This window comes from Oryctolagus cuniculus, chromosome 12 (genome assembly GCF_051225735.1).
Source record: "Oryctolagus cuniculus isolate XC-2025 breed Fujian yellow rabbit chromosome 12, ASM5122573v1, whole genome shotgun sequence".
Classification (NCBI taxonomy): Eukaryota; Metazoa; Chordata; class Mammalia; order Lagomorpha; family Leporidae; genus Oryctolagus; species Oryctolagus cuniculus.
The window spans coordinates 76,188,314-76,204,247 of NC_142878.1; positions in this window are offsets into that span (position 1 = coordinate 76,188,314).

Below are 15,934 nucleotides of genomic sequence, written 5' to 3' on the forward strand. Positions count from 1 at the left end.
GTATATGTATATATATAATATATAATATAATATAATAAATATATAATACATTATATATTATTATATATTAATTATATATTTATATATATATATATATACTTCACGGGCCAGTGCTGTGGCGTAGCCAGTAAAGCCACCACCTGCAGTGCTGGCATCACATATGGGTGCAGGTTCGAGTCCCGGCTGCTCCACTTCCAATCCAGCTCTCTGCTATGGCCTGGGAAAAAACAGAAAATGGCCCAAATCTTCTTTGGGCCCCTGCACCCACGTGGGAGATCCTGAAGAAACTCCCGGCTTCGGATTGCCACAGCCCCGGTTGTTGTGGCCATCTGGGGAGTGAACCACTGAATGTAAGACTTCTTTTTTTTTTTTCTTGCATTTTTTTTTATTTAATAAATGTGAATTTACAAAGTGCAACTTTTGCATTGTTGTGGCTCCCCCACAACCTCCCTCCCTCCCACAGCCCTCCCCTCTCCCACTCCCTCTCCCATCCCACCCTTCATCGAGTTTCATTTTCAATTACCTTCATATACAGAAGATCAACTTAGTATATACTAAGGAAGGATGATTGCAAGACTTCTCTCTCTCTCAGCCTCTCCTTCTCTGTGTAACTCTGACTGTCAAATAAATAAGTCTCTTTAATAAAAGTATGTACTTCAGAAGATTTTTGTCTACTGAATTTGATTAGTCTACTTTATCAGGTATCTGTACAAATATTAACCAAGTTTTAATAGTTCATGATAACTAGACTTACTATGTTGATTTGCTATTAGTTCTGCCAAGAAATGAATGGTGGTCAGCCTTTATCTTCAGCTTTGATATTTTCTGTTGCTTTTTTCCTAAAAACTAGTTACTGAGGGGGAACAGCGAGACACCTCTTCCATTGCCTGGTTCCCTTTACTAGCAACTACAACAACTGGGGTTGAGCCAGGCCAAGAGCTCAAGAGCCTAGACCTCCATCTGAGTTTCCCAACAAAAACTATAGTGTTTTTAGATATTGTTATCTCTTATAAATTTTTACTACTGATTATTTTCTCCTTAGAGGAAACTCAGAGGGAAAAAAAAAACTTCAAGACATAAAAATGAAATGGAAAAGAATTAATCTGGGAGCTGCCAGGAGAAAGTCTGTAGGAACATCAGGAACTAATTCTCCTGAAATTACTAATTAGGTTGTGAAGCACCCTGACTAGGCTGAAGCTCTGTATCTTAAAGTCAGGAGAAATTTAAAGATGAGATGCAAAAAAAAAATTTTTAAAGGTCTTCCTTCCGCTGGTTCACCTCCCAAATGGCCGCCACTATGGCTGGCGCTGCGCAGATCCGAAGCCAGGAGCCAGGCACTTCCTCCTGGTCTTCCATGCAGGTGCAGGGGCCCAAGCATTTGGGCCATCCTCCAATGCCTTTCTGGGCCATAGCAGAGAGCTGGACTGGAAGAGGAGCAACGGGGACTAGAACCCGGTGCCCATATGGGATGCCGGCGCTGCAGGCGGAGGATTAGCCAAGGGTGAGCTGTCTGGGGTGAGGCTTAATGAAATATTCAACGAGAGTGGAGCTTTGGGAAAGACTTGAGTAATGCCCACTTCCTTGCCCTTTGCTGGAAATTTCAAAAGTGCGATGACATCAGGTTCATCATGGGAGTGGGTATGTTGTCCATGCTTATTTGATTATAATGACATTATAATAAACTAAAGGTCGCCATGGGAATGCAGCTGGCAGATATATTGTATTTTTCTAGCCACTGTCGTCTGAATGGAATGGGGCAGGGTTGGGTGGTGCAGGTGGGATGAGACTGCAGCACAGATTGCTGGCAATCCTCGGCTCCTCCTTGCTAGCTGCCTCCCCACCCACATCACTTAGACCTTCCACTTGCCTGTGAGCTAAATAAATAATGAGCATCAGAGAAAAATCCAGTAAGACACATTTCAATAAGACCACTGAACACTACATGTTGAGAACGTCACCTTGGGCACGATCATAGTTAAAATAATGAGATTACATCCAAGTGAACAAAATATTAGTTAAGGAGGAAAGTTCTACTGGACAGATTCTGCTTTACCTGATGGAGTTTGGAGGCTGTACCCGATCAGAAGATTTTAATATGCAACCAGGGTTGGACACTGCTATATGTAATTGGTCTTTAGGCCAGTAGTTCTCCAGTTAGCATCAGTTGGAAGGCTTGTTAAGCTAGAAATTGTTGGAGGCCAATTCAGGAGCTTCTAACCCAGCTTGATTAGGATAGGCACTAACATGTCATTCCAAATGGTCACGTTAATGCTACTGACCTGACTACTGCAAGTTGAAAATCCAGGTAGCTTGAGAACTGTGGCTGTCCAGCACCAATCATATCACAAGTCTAGGAAGAGATACAAACTCGAAGTATGATTCCTATGGAATACAATCACTTTTGCATCACCATAAGGAAACCATTATGAGTCAGTTAGAGACCATCAGCCCTTTCAATTTCTGATACAGTTCTGTGGTCTGTGAGCTTGAGAACCACAAACACAAGTTCTAGAGTCCAATTTTTTCCTGTTATGGCCCCAACCTGAAATTTCTAGACCTGCGAGGCCAGATGCTGAGCTGCTGCCACCCCCATCAAGACATCCAGGCCGAGTCTCATCACTCGAGACACCAAGCCTTAAAACCCAGCATCTCACCTGTCTTCATCAACTGCGCTTCCTTTGCTGTTGTTAAGACATCAATGCTACCTCTCTGGCACTATTTGGGGGGGGGGGAGCTAATCACTTATTTCAGTCAAATTATTGAAATCTTCTGTTCTAATCAATTACTTGTGCCCCAAGGTTTTATAAAAGTTTCTTTTAACTGGGTGAAAAAAATTAGTCTGATTTTAAAAACAAAGGTATGGAGTCTAACAAGTATCACAAACAGTACTGTTTTTCCTCCTCACCAGGTTCAATAAACACACTTTTAGAAGTTAGGCAGAAGGTCTCTTCATTTAGCAAAGCATTCTTACCTTGCAGCACCTGTGTCCAATCCATGCTTCATTAAATTTGGGGAACTTGTGGATAAGCAGGATCCAGCCCCAGCCTTCCAGAGGCTTACAGGCCGTGGAGCATCAGGCAGCGTAGATGCTGAAGGTAGATAGCAATCACCTATGGTATCCAGAGCTCTATAAAAGAAAGGGGAGGGACAGGCTTGGTCTTTGCAGCCCTTCAGGGAAGCCAGTCAGCGAGTCAGCGTGGAGGATAAGCCTCTTTCTCTGCTTCCTCTCTCCCCTCTTTCCCCCCAACTTTGCCTTTCAAACAAATTTTAAAGGGGGGAGGGGGAGTGCAGCCAAGTGTCTTGGGGAAGAAGAGGGTTTTGAAGGAGAGGAGCACCCCATGAAAAGGAGAACTTTTTTTTTTTTTTCACTCACTGGGTGAATCTACCAGAGAGCAAGAGTTTTCGTGGAAGCCTAAGATTTTTTTCATCAAACTCCTATAAAAGTATCTAGGGACTAAATCAGGAGACAAAAGACTCCCTTCCTTGTGTCTTTTTCTCTAACTCCACATTCCAAATATTAAAAAGAGAAAGGTGGGGTGGGGCCAGTGCTGTGGCACAGCAGGTAAAGCCACCTCCTGCAGTGTTGGCATCCCATGTGAGCAGGCTGCCCCACTTCCTACGCAGCTCTCTGCTGTGGCCTGGGAAAGCAGGAGAAGATGGCCAAAGCCCTGGGGCCCCTGCACCGTGTGGGAGGCCAGCAAGAAGCTCCTGGCATCTGATCCTTGCAGCTCCAGCCTTAGGGCCAGTTGGAGTGAATCAGCAGATGGAAGACCTTTCTCTTTTTCTTTCAAGTAAAATAACTATATCCCTTTAAAAAAGGGGGGGGGGGCTGGTGGGGGAAGGCAGAAATGTATTGAAGGTGGATATGAGGGGGAGGCCTAGTCTGTAAAGGGGACGTTTTAACTCCTTCCTGGGTGAAGCCATTAGAGGGAAAAAGACACTTCTTAAAACCCTAGGAAGAGTTCCTTCGTAAGACTTAACCATTGCTACAAGAGGGTAAAAACTAGCTAAATTGTTGGTTGGTGCTGCGTTTGTCCTGTTGCAAGCCCCTTCACTCTTCCGTGCACATCCAAGCACACACCCATCAGGTCTCTTCCTCTGGTTTTCTTAAGTGCATTCTTCGCTTGTTCTGTGTGTCCCAGCATCAGCCACATTAAGTCTCCTGTGGACACTAAGGAGAATGAAGCAGCTACACTCCTGAAGTGCACTTAAAAACACCTGTCTGTTTAAACCCTGCCTCCTAGAACGTCTTGCTTTCGGCTGCCTGTACAGGCCATGTTAAAGTGACTATGGTTGTGGCTTCAGAGACCTCTTACATATGCCTTTCCTTACTTCTGGGCCCTTGGACAGGCTTACTTGATCTCAAAGGCTGACATGGGACTGAGAAAACCCTGATTACAACCTTTCTCCAGTGTAACTCGCCAGGTTTTTGTAGCTTGCAAAGAATATCTTCTGTGGGTGGTGGTTCAGGTGTACGCACTGATTTCTACTCGGGAACACCCGTGAGGTTCTGTTGAAAGGCTGGTGTTCAGCTTGCTGACTAGAACTGTTTCACCATAACTAAGTACAACTTTTGCTGTTTTGAATGTTTTAGAATCTGTTTCTCTGGTCTGGCTTTCACTTTTAATGAAAGGAAGATGTCAACTTAGAATCCAGACTTCTGAGCTGAAGGCTTTATTTTGTACATCTTTTTATTACCAAAAATGGTATTTTGCGAAACACTTCGGAACTGGTGGGACTTGCCTGGTACTCTGTACATCTGATGTCTGTGCAGATGCATAAGTTGTGCTTCATTATCCTACCCAGAAAGCATTCCTTCCTGAGATAACTATTCATCTATTCTCCAGACAAATGTGGGGGGGAAAACCACGTACATGCATGGTGACAACACATGTCAAGATCACGCACAGCAAGAACAAGATGTGAGACCAAAACCCAAGGTGGACAGACATGATCTCAAAAATCTCAGAGCAGTACAGTGTAGGATTACTGTATCTCTGTCCAAGGGTTTTTGTGGGTTGTTAGAATTGATAAAGTAACTTGAATGCCAGACCTTGTAAGTGCTCAGATACTGTTACCCAATATTATCCAGAAAAATAAAACCTAAAACTTGAGAGCATTTACCTTTAGTGCCGTGATGAGGGAATCTGGCCAAGAATTGTGAAGTCCTTTCTCAGTTTCCTTGAAATGTCCTACTCCCTTGCTTTCTAACCTATCAGTCCAGATAGAAGTCTGTATTGTTTTTTCTGCGTAGTTGCTGTCCACAGGGGAAACAGCCTCTCCCCATCCCTATTGCCCACACTAATAAGGAGATGGTGTCCTCTAAGGCACACAAATGATAATGATAAAAAATCCTTTCTTGAGGCTATTCGCTCATAAGTCTGGGTTTGTTGCTAACTGGTCAGTGGTTCATCAGTCACCGGGCCTTGGGTTTGGGGCTACAAAAGCTGCCCTCTCTCCAACAGTATGACTCTCTGCTAATTGGAATGAGAAGTTAATCTCTCTCAAACTGAACCCAGCTGAGTCTGAGAGCTATGATGTATTTAAAAGATCTCTGGCAGTCCAGGGCATGTGGCACTAACCGGATTTAGCTCATTAGCAAATCCGCAAGGCCCTGCTGACATTGCACCCAGAATAAAATACATGAGGCCAGCCCATACCCTGTGGGCACCTACAGCATGACTACATAATAAAAAGGCATTTATTAATAATCTCATTGGTCACACAATACAAAGGAAGGCTACAAGAAGTCAAATGCTGTCATTTGTCGTGACTAGAAAGGCATAATTAAAATAAGTGCCATGTGATTAACCTCTGAAAAATTAATCTAGTATAAAAAGGCACAAAAACAAGGAAGACAGCTCTTAAAGTGAACTTAATACAATAGGCAGCTGTTGTATGCACTTGGATCAAATTCTATGTGCTTGTGAAATGTTATCATTGACAGCAAAGAGCAATTAGCTATTAGGAAGCAAGGTGACTGTTATTAAAGATAATAGCAGGCCAAAGACAGGCCGTGTGCACAGTGGAAGGAACATAGGATTTTGGTGTCCTCCATCTAGGCTTAATTTCTGTTGCCTATGTTTCCTTGGGTGATATTTTTAACTGCTTGGTGACTTGGGTTCCATATCTGTAAAATGGATATTAATATACTTTGATTCATATGATTAAGCAAGATGTGTATGTGTATGTATAAAGCTGAAGCACTGCGTCGGGCATGTTGAAAGTGCTAAAAAGCTTAGTGGTGACAAAAGTACTTCTTGCCCTAAGTTCTTGATGTAAAAATAATCTCATTCTGCATGGAAGATGTGCAATGCGCCCTCCTCACTCTGAAGCTTCAATGTTGGTCAGTGCTGTTTCTCCCCACTCCCTGCTCTGTTGCTGGAAGTGGTCTTATGGGCCAATGCCAAGGGAATCGCATTGGAAATCACAAATGCAGAACAAGCTTCATTGTGAAGGTTAGAGATATTTGTGCATGTCCATGCAGTGTGGTTCCAGAATGAAGTCAAATGCCCCATGAGCCTGGGTACCAACCTGCTGGGAAGTGGGAATGAGAACTAGAGAGCACTGCTCCTGACTGGAGGCGGTTGCCACTCAGAAGAAGCTGCTGCTTCTCAGGTAGAAATACAAGTTCAATGTTATTCAGGGATGCCAGAAATACTGATTTTCATGGAAATATCTCAATCTCTGCAGGCTGCATTTGAGCTGTTTCTCCATAGCTGAGACTAGGGTGAGGCAAGGGAGGATGATTCCTAGGTGTGGAACTTAAAGTGCTCCCAAAATCGGGGATGAAGATGAATGCTATCTTAATGCAATATTTCTAAAAAGTGAAAACTTAAAATAGCAATGCTGATCATTTAATGCTTATCATCTTACACGCCCACATGACGGCACACAGCACTGCTCTCAACATCCAGTTGATCACCTCTGGTTTGAACTCAAGTGTGCTGCCTCTATATAACCTACAGCCAGGTCAATCCTACTCTGCAGGATCGATTCAAGGACCAACCAGGATACTGGCCAAAGAGCAAGAGCTGAATAAGTTCTGAATTGGTGTCAAAGGCGTATAAAGCTACTTGTGTACAACCTGACCAATACCAACTGAGGAATGAAGTCAAAATTGATACATGTAACTAATAGACAGTTATCTAAAACAATATCTAATAGTTATCAGAAACACATCTGGTTAACAAAACAGTTTCAGGTGGATAACCCACTTCAGTGAACAGAAAGATGTATGCATAGATGGTAAGACAGGTGCTTTTGAGTTAAACTCTCCTGAAATCGGATGTATTACTTGGAGTTTGTGTGCTTCCCCTTTAATCAGATGGTCCAGAACCCCAAGAGGCCCAGGAATTAAAGCTAAAACATGAAGATAAGAACAAGAGGCTCTGGAACCAACCAGCAGGACTCTTTTCTGCTACTGTAAGAACTTAGACAATTCAGATAGACTGCTTCGGCTGTTGCAGAGATGAGCACTGGTGACACATTCTGTTCTGGTTGGTCAGGCAACACATGTGGCAGTTACGTGGCATATACATGATAGCCAATTCCCTGTCAACAAGCTTTAAAAACAGCTTTAAAGGAGTTTAAAATATCCCTTAATTATGCTCTTCATTGTCTTAGTTGATTTTTCAAGGAATGGAATACTCAGCTCTTTAGGTGCATTTACCACAAATCATGAATTTAATGGGGCCCAAATTAGAAAGCTCTAAGTGTAGTCAACACAAATTGTTGACCTAAAAAGCTCCCTTCAAATTGAAAGGCACGAAACCTAGATTAAAAGTAAACTCTAAAACTGGACAACAATCTTGTTGCTGACATGAGAAGGGCTGCTGCGCATTTAACACAACCCAGAAGAACACTAAGGCACTATGAGATACAGCCCAGGAGAACTAGGGCTAGAAAACTGAACTTTATCAGCCAGGTTCTCTGGTGCTCACTTGTCCAATGTCTCTGTGTACCATGGACACTCGGAAGGTGAACCAACAGCATCGTAACTCAGTGGCTCTGGATTCAAATCCCACTTCCACCACAAATCTGCGGAGTGACTGGGGCAGGTTCAATTAACTTAGCTGAGCCTTAGCTTCACCTGTTGTGAATCATCTCCCAGAGGGCTTTCCCTGGCACCCTGTCACGTGTATCTAAGAAAAATGTGAAACTTGTATAGCTTTGCTCTGCTCTGCAATACATCTTTATTTTATGTTCCTTTTTTTTTCCTGTTAAGAAGTGGCCAGACTTCCTCTTCTAATCAGGAAGCCATTTTTCTTGTCAGTGAAAGTGTAAAAATGATCAGTTAGAATTGGATATTTACGGCAGGTTCATATGACTGGAACTTCATTTCGTTACTATGGAGAAACAGCAGCTTAACTAATGAAATGTGCTCATAATCAAGCTATATCCTTAAAGGTGTTTCATCAGTAATGGTTAGATGCAAAATGCCCTTCACTGTGGGTGCCAGTCCCTCAACAGTTGAGTCTGTTCTCCCGCATATGTCCTTGACTCAATTTAAAATTTGTTTACTCAAGGAGGCAATGACTCATGGAGAGTGGTTTTCACTTGTAATTCTCCATCTGAAAAAGACTGGTGTCCTCGCACCTTGGTTTGCCTTAAGGGTCTCCTAGAGGGTTTGAATTCAGACGTTCAGTGCTGCAAGTGACAGCGTTGAACACATCTTGGAGAAAGGCAGGAGGTTTTTAAGACTGCAGCCAGTTTACTTTGAGGCTGTTTGGTCCCTCCTAGAAGCTTTCTCTGCTGTGCTCTTCCTCACTGCATTCCCAAGTTGGTGACTGAGAGGCACTTGGGTGAAAGGTTTTTAAAACATGACACTAAGTGTGGTTAGAAAGGTCCACCCTTCGTTTTTTAAACTTTTATTTAATAAAAATTTCCAAAGTACAACTTTTGAATTATAGCAGCTTTCCTCCCATAACATCCCACCCACTTGCAACCCTCCTATCTCCCACTCCCTCTCCCATCCCATTCACATCAAGATTCATTTTCAATTATCTTTATATACAGAAGGTCAACTTAGTAGTATATACTAAGTAAAGATTTCAACAGTTTGCACCCACACAGAAACAAAATGTAAAGTACTAGAGTACTAGTTATGCCATTAATTCATTGTACAACACATGAAGGACAGATCCTACATGGGGAGTAAGCGCACAGTGACTCCTGTTGATTTAACAATTGACACTCTAATTTATGATGTCAGTGATCACCTGAGGCTCTTGTCATGAGCTGCCAGGACTATGAAAACCTCTTGAGTTTGCCAACTCCCTGATCACATTTTGATAAGGCCATAGTCAGAGTGGAAGTTCTCTCCTCCCTTCAGAGAAAGGTACCTCCTTTGATGGCCTGTTCTTTCTACTGGGATCTCAGATCTTTCATCTAGGTCATTTTTTGCCACAGTGTCTTGGCTCTCCATGCCTGAGAAACTTTCATGGGATTTTAGCCAGATCCGAATGCCTTAAGGGCTGATTCTGAGGCCAGAGTGCTCTGCAGGACATCTGCCATTCTATGAGTCTGCTGTGTATCCCGCTTCCCGTGTTGGATTGTTCTCTCCCTTTTTTGTTCTATCACTTAGTATTAGACACTAGTCTTGTTTATGTGATCCCTTTGACACTTAATCCTATCATGAACTGAAACTGACCACTTGGACTAGTGAGCTGGCATTGGTATGTGCCACCTTGATGGGATTGAATTGGAATCCCCTGGCACGTTTCTAACTCTCCCATTAGGGGTAAGTCCGATTGAGCATGGTCCACCCTTTATTCTCAGCAGCATCTTTAAGAAGACTTCACAGAAGCAAACAATGCAGAAAAGATGAGCACTGGGTTGCTCTTTAAGTCTTAGAAGAGTAAAACCAAAGGCATCTAGAAGTAGACGACTCCAGGGGAGTAGTTAGTTTCCTGTTTCTCTTTCCCCCTTCCCTTCATTCCTTCCTCTATTCCATTCCTGTCTTGGTTATTGGTTTTCTTTCCCACCCATCTATTCATTGGCTTAAAACACTTGTTGGTTCTTCATCACCAGGTGAAGAGTTCTCTGGCAGTATGGAACTGAATGTCCAGGAAGAACTTCCAGTGTAAAGACAGGAGATCTTTGGGTAGCAGATGACTGCAAAGGGAGGTAGTAATGGAACTAGTTCCCCAGCTCAAAGTTGAGGGTGACCACTTCTGCTTACTCGGGTCAGTTTAGGAGCAGTCCTCAATCCCTGCAGGCTGAAGCTGAGGAAAAGGATGCTTATGGGTAGCAGAACTGACAGTCCAAGGACATGGTAGCATGGTGGGGTGAGGGTGCCATGGTGCACTTGGCTACATTAACTGGTCAGAAGGTAAAGCTGAACAGACGAGTGAGAAAAGATACTGGGGCTGGAGCAAGATTTGATGGATAGGTTTAGAGCCTGAACTGTGGGACAGCTGTGTTCTTGGTGCTGGGAGAGTCTATGCTCCCAGAAGGCTCATATTACCTGGTGAAGGGACAGACAGGAAGTAGGTACATAGGTACATAGGTACTGATAGGTCACATTCTGGTGAGTGTGTTAAGCAAGTCAAGGTATGTGAATAGAGAGCAGAGTGGCCATTATCCTTCAGATGGGGCAAGCAGGGAATGCCCCATTGAGGAAGTGACATGCATAGGAATGTGTCCTTCCAAGACCTGGTGTTATTTTAAGACTTTTGAAAGGTGGAGTTTGATTTTCAATTTGCTGATTGTTTCCCCAAATGGCTGGAATGGCCAGAGCTGAGGTGATCAGAGTCAAAGCCAGGAGCCTGGAGCTTCTTCTGGGTCTCCCACATGAGTGCAGGAGCCCAAAGACTTGGGCCATCTTCTGCTTTCCCAGGCCATAGAGAGCTGGATTGGAAGTGGAGCAGCCAGGACTTGAACTGGTGCCCATATGGGATGCCAGTGCCAGACTGAGGCTTAATCCATTATGCCTCAGCACTGGCCTCCCACTCTTAAGTTTTTGAGATGAGATCTGGACATGTGTGGTTCTTTAAGCATCCCAAGAATCTGAGGTGCTGATAGGATGAGTTAGCCTTTTCCAAAGCAGTGTGACCACTGGAGCACTTGACTTGGCTGGGTGTGTGTGTGTCCTGGTAGTTGATGCCAAATGAAAGTACAAACAACTACAGAGAAGACATCTGGGAGGCTGTAGACCAGAAGCAGGGAGTCCTTGTGGGACTCTACCAGTGGTAGAGTACTGGCAGGTGGAAATCCAGCTGTGGCCCTCTGCCAGATGAGGTGGAAAGGACTTGGGCTAAACTGACGAGGGGATTAGGAATTGAACAGACAGCATGGAGGCAAGGACAGTGGCATCCAATTACTCAAAGGCAGCCAGCCCTCGCCTTTGGGTCACTTCCACAAATGGTCTGCCCCAAGAGAAAGAAACCCATTTAGGCCTTGCATAAAACTAAAATTCCTTAATCCAGGATTTAGCCTCCATTTCTTTGGAAAACTAGTTAAAGGGGGTAGCATTGTGGCATAGCAAGAAAAGCAGCTGCCTGTGATGCTGGGGTTGCATATGGGTGCTTATTTGTGTCCCAGTTGATCTGCTTCAGATCCAGCTCTCTAATGGCCTGGAAAAGGTGGCAGAAGATGGCCAAGTGGTTGGGATCCTGCTACCCACTGGATGGGAAACGTGGATGAAGCTCCTGGCTTCAGCATGGCCCAGCACTGGGCACTGTGGCTATTTGGGAGGTGACCCAGTATAGGAAAGACTTTTTATCTGACTTCGAAATTTTTGTTTACAAATGCATCTTCTCAGCTCAGTCTCCTACAATGACAATGCTGCCGTTGTCACTAAGTAACCTTAACATGCAAGTACGGGCTTAGCCATGTCCCAGTAGGTCTTACTAAAACGGGCAGATGCCTGGGTTGGCCCGTGGGTGGTCATTTGCCACAGGCAAGTTTCCAAAATGCAGCCAGGCCCATGATTCATCTCTTCCGCAACTTTCCATGCTTTGTCCCTTGGTCTTAACCTGGGGAGCTCTCGTGGACTTTCTGATCCCTTAAAGATACAGTATTACTGCTAAGTTATATCACATGACTTGCGTTCAGCTCCCAGAGATGTCAGGGTGGTAAATGCTACCACTGGAAAGCAGCTGTGCTCATGGGAAGCAGTCTGGATACAGGCAGTGAGGAACTCGAGCCCTAGGTTGGAGCCAGCCAATGCACTGCCTTTGTCAAGGCTCTCAGCTGCCGCTTTGCTCTTACCCTAAGTCTGATTAAAGCTGGACACTTCTAGACAGGAGCCAACGGATCCAAAGTAAAGCACCACCCCAAACAATTTCATTCTTCAGATATCAGTGAATATGAAGAAAATGATATGATTTGAGGTTATGTGGGGAGCAACTGAGACTAAGACTAAATTACTGGAACTAGGACTAACTCTATGTATCTACTCTTCCCACAATACAGCGCTGGGGAGGAGTAAACAACTTCTACTCAGCTGCCTCACCAATTTGACTGATAAGCTGCAGGAGCTGATCCTGCTCCTGATTGGAGGAGAGCAGCGTGCTCGGCATGTGGGCAGCAGAGCATGGATTGGTGGAAGAGGACTATAAAAGAGGAGAGAAACATGCACCAGGAACATGTGAGGGAAACAACTGAGGAACCCCTGAGAGCCCGCTGGCGGTGTGCCGCTCCTCCGCGGAAGCGGGGAAAGTGGCAGGGGTGCCACCCCTCCGCGGAGGCGGGGGGCTGGCAGCTAACCCGGGATGGCGTCGTTCCTCCGCAAGTGAGGGCCGGCATCAAACCCAGGAAGGGCCGGCAGCAAACCCGGGCAAAGAGAACAGCGCAGGGTCTAGTGTTGTTCCTCCGTGAGAGGGGGAGCAACAAGGTTACACTAAAAAAAATAGCTTTTTGAACACTTACTTGGCTTTTGGAAATATGAGAGTCCTAGCAACATGGGAAGAGTTTGGTTAGATGTCACTTGGCACACAAATGTTTTAATTGAAAAGTTTGACAATAGTAACTTAACAAGTCAACACATATCATTAATCACAAATCTCTACAGTGATGGAAGTTTTCTATGTTTGCATTGCTATATACTGAGGTTTCATTGTGCAAATGTTTTTATTGTAATATAAAACAGAATTTTCCCTCAGACTTGTAAATATAGTACAATGGCATAGACATATTTTTGGTGCATATTGTAACCTGTGTCATTTTAAGTAACATTTATGAATGATTCAAAGATACTTGAATGTTGAAAAGAAACTATCAATTCCCAACTTGACTCTCACTGGGATTAAACATGACAATAGGTCTGATCTGATTTCATCATCATTTAAAAAAAAATCATCTATTATTTTTCACTTTATGTTTCTGTGTGGGAACAAACTGTTGAAATCCTTACTTAAGGTATACTAAGCTGATCTTCTGTATACTAAGATAATCAAAAATGAATCTTGATGTGAATGGAAGGGGAGAGGGAGTGGGAAAGGGGAGGGTGGTGGGTGGGAGGGACGGTATGGGGGGGAAAGCCATTGTAACCCATGAGACGTACTTTGGAAATTTATATTCATTAAATAAAAGATAAAAAAAAAAAAAGAAAAAGAAAAAAAAAAAAAGATACTTGAATGTTTTAAACAGTTTGACTAGATTCCTTAACATGCAGTTATTGCATTGTGTGCTTCATACATCTTACCTGTTTAATTCCTTACAGTAGTCCTGTAAGGATGGCACCATTTTTTACAGTTGGAGAAACTGAGGGTCAAGGAGATGGTTAGTTCAAAGCCACATGGCTAGCAAGAAGAGATTCTGGGAGGGGGTTTGATACTGCAGAGCCTGACTGAAAGATATCCACTGCCTCAATGGGTCTGTGGCCCTCAGGTCAGTCCACTTGTTTAAACACACAACCAACGCACATGGTGAGCTGGAGCTCTCGGTTTCTGATGCTGCCACTGCAACAAAGCTTAAACGGCAAAACCAGACTCTAAATTCCTAGTCTATACCAAGACCTTGAATAACTAAAAACCCAATCTACCTAGCCCAGCCCAGGAGGAGAGCCATCTCGACCTTTTAAAATGTCTACTTGTACACAAAGGTAAATAGGAGCAATCATAATTATGTGGTATAGCCAGAACCCAGGCACTCTAATCAGACTGCCTCAATGGAAATCCTGGCTCACACTCTGCTGCTTAACCTCTGGGTCTTAACTGTCCCATCTGTACAGTGGGAGTGTAGCATTCACTTTGAGTGGCTGTGCTGGGTAACTATAGTGTCTGGTGCATGGCTAACTATAAATAGTGACTAACAATGGCTGTTCATCCATCAAACACTTAGTGAACACTGTCCTGGCACAGGGCTGACTTAGGCTAGGTTATTAAAGCACAGTCCTTATTCTCATACACTGAAGTGGTTGGATGTAGATAAACAGTAAATTGCAACAAACTGTAGTGGTTCCTACGAAGAGTCATGGGGGAAAGAGGAGCAGAGAGGGCTTCCAAGAGGCGGTGATGTTCTAACAAATGGATACGATTTTGTATTATGAAAGTAACTTGGATATTTTGTCACTATCTAATAAAAATACTTACGATTTAAAGGTAGTTTTTAAATGACCATTTTAACTAAATGGCAAGCACATGGTATTTTGCTCCAAGAAATGAGTCAACAGACTTTGAAGAGCAGGACAGGCAGGTTAAACATGGCTCCCCTTCACCCATGTCCATGCTAGTGTACCTGGGGTGCAGAGCTGACCATTGTCATCGTGTCCTAAAAGAGCAGCTCCCTGTGACCTGCAGCTGAGATTCTAATCTGGTTGCCTAAGTCCATATCCCCCATTGACTGGAAGTCACTGAACAATCAAGTGAAGTTGCTAAAGACGGAGTCCAGGCCGGCGCCGCGGCTCACTAGGCTAATCCTCCGCCTAGCGGCGCCGGCACACCGGGTTCTAGTCCCGGTCGGGGCGCCGGATTCTGTCCCGGTTGCCCCTCTTCCAGGCCAGCCCTCTGCTGTGGCCAGGGAGTGCAGTGGAGGATGGCCCAGGTGCTTGGGCCCTGCACCCCATGGGAGACCAGGAAAAGCACCTGGCTCCTGGCTCCTGCCATCGGATCAGCGCGGTGCGCTGGCCGCAGCGCGCCGGCCGCGGCGGCCATTGGAGGGTGAACCAACGGCAAAGGAAGACCTTTCTCTCTGTCTCTCTCTCTCACTGTCCACTCTGCCTGTCAAAAAATAAAAAAAAAAAAATAAAAAAAAATAAAAATAAAGACGGAGTCCAGCCTGGAAGAAAACTGGAAATGGAGCATGTACCTGGCCAGTCCTGGTAAGCTGGCCACAATACCCTAGCTCACCAGGTACCTCCTGGAATCTGTGTGGGACAGAGTAGAGGATGGCAGAAGAGACCTCATCAGTGGGGGCAGAGGCTAGATCGGGTCTGCCCTGGCTCAGTGACCACACAAACACACCCTGGCTAATTCTGTCTTTGACAGAAGTGCACTGGATAGTGAGGGGCTAGTGGTAGTCTTGCAGCACCCCTGCCCTCCTTTCTTGCTCATCACACTTTGATGGAGGAGGGGTGAGGAGGCCAGTGGGTTAGACAAAGAATGAAAGTCTGCCTCTGCCAGATCCACGCCAATTACATCTGAAACTATTCCACAGTACAAACTGAACAACCTTCCTTCTCCCACCCTACCCTGTCTTATTTATATTCATCTGGGTTGGGAAAGTTGGACACACTCCCTACCCTGTCCTGGTACCCAGATGGCCTGTTTGAGTAAGCAGTGGGGAAGAAGGTCAATAATACATCAGCATGCAGAGTCTCTGCGAAGGTCAGTCCTGCATAAAATACACCATGACAACCAGAGGGCAAGTTGAAAATGGTGCTCTATGGTGAGGGTGGGGGCAGTGGTCCAGGCACTAGAGGAATGGAGGCTGCACCCTCCCAAAAGTGTCATTTGCTGGGGTTTGTGTGTTGAATCGAGGAAAATTTATC